Genomic DNA, 1,063 nt, shown 5'->3' with positions numbered 1-1,063 from the left:
TATATATATATATATTTAATTATATATATATTTAATTGTTCAATTCTCAGAAGGCTATGATCATTGTGACCAACAATCAGTGAATGATTAGTTTCTGTTTTCTGTCATAGGAAATATATATAAAATAGAGGGCATCGAGAAAATATGATTGCCGATCAGAATGATTTGATTGGCAAGTTTGTTGATACACCATCTATGGCTTTTTTCAATATATTCATGTGGTAAACAGTGTTTGCAATTGAAGAACCGTATGACCAATGATTAAATATCACATATAATGTCGAGTCGATTGACCAATGGAGAGTTGTCAAATGGTATTGCATCTATGCACAACGTGAATTCCCGAACACTTTTTGTATTTGTTAAAAAAAAGAGAGCAATGTCACTGGCATTTAACAATTGGAGTAGAGTTCAGATATAAATTATTTGCAACCTTCCTTTTCAAATGGTCAGTTCATTGTTTTAATTTATCATCGGCATTTTGTATTCAAATTAAAAAAAAATGTGCACTTTGCTCAGGATATTCTTCAAAAATTGATTTATATTTATTTATATTCTAATATGTTCTTTTGTTAAAAAACAAGCAACTTGTGACTTGCCACTGTGCCACTTGCCACTGTGCCACTTGCCACTGTGCCACTTGCCACTTGCCACTTGCCACTTCTTACCCGACTTGCCGCGACCTGAGGCTGAGGGCTGAATTGCCAGTGTTCAGTTTAAATATATAAAAACCAAAACAAACCCCTATTTTCACGCGTGTGGTTTTATCAACTCCCGAGTCCGTAAATATATATTTAAATACCATGTTTGGTTCATTGCTGATGGCTTGAGGTATGGCCGTATAGGTGAAACGTTTGTGGGGATTTGTGTCGATTATGATCACCTGATGTGTTAATACCACTGTGACGCTTGTAAGTATTTGCATTTTCACGTTATGAGTGTGTAAAAATGTCAATATATATGCAGATTGATCCATGTAGTGATGGGTAAAAGTCAGCGTGCATAAGAATTGTTTTCCGGCATGTCACGTTATGAGTGCGTAAAAATGTCAATATATAAGCAG

Source organism: Sphaeroforma arctica (genome assembly GCF_001186125.1).
Source record: "Sphaeroforma arctica JP610 unplaced genomic scaffold supercont1.129, whole genome shotgun sequence".
Lineage (NCBI taxonomy): Eukaryota > Ichthyosporea > Ichthyophonida > Sphaeroforma > Sphaeroforma arctica.
The sequence above is the reverse complement of the archived record's forward strand: the minus strand, read 5'-3'. Positions refer to the sequence as shown.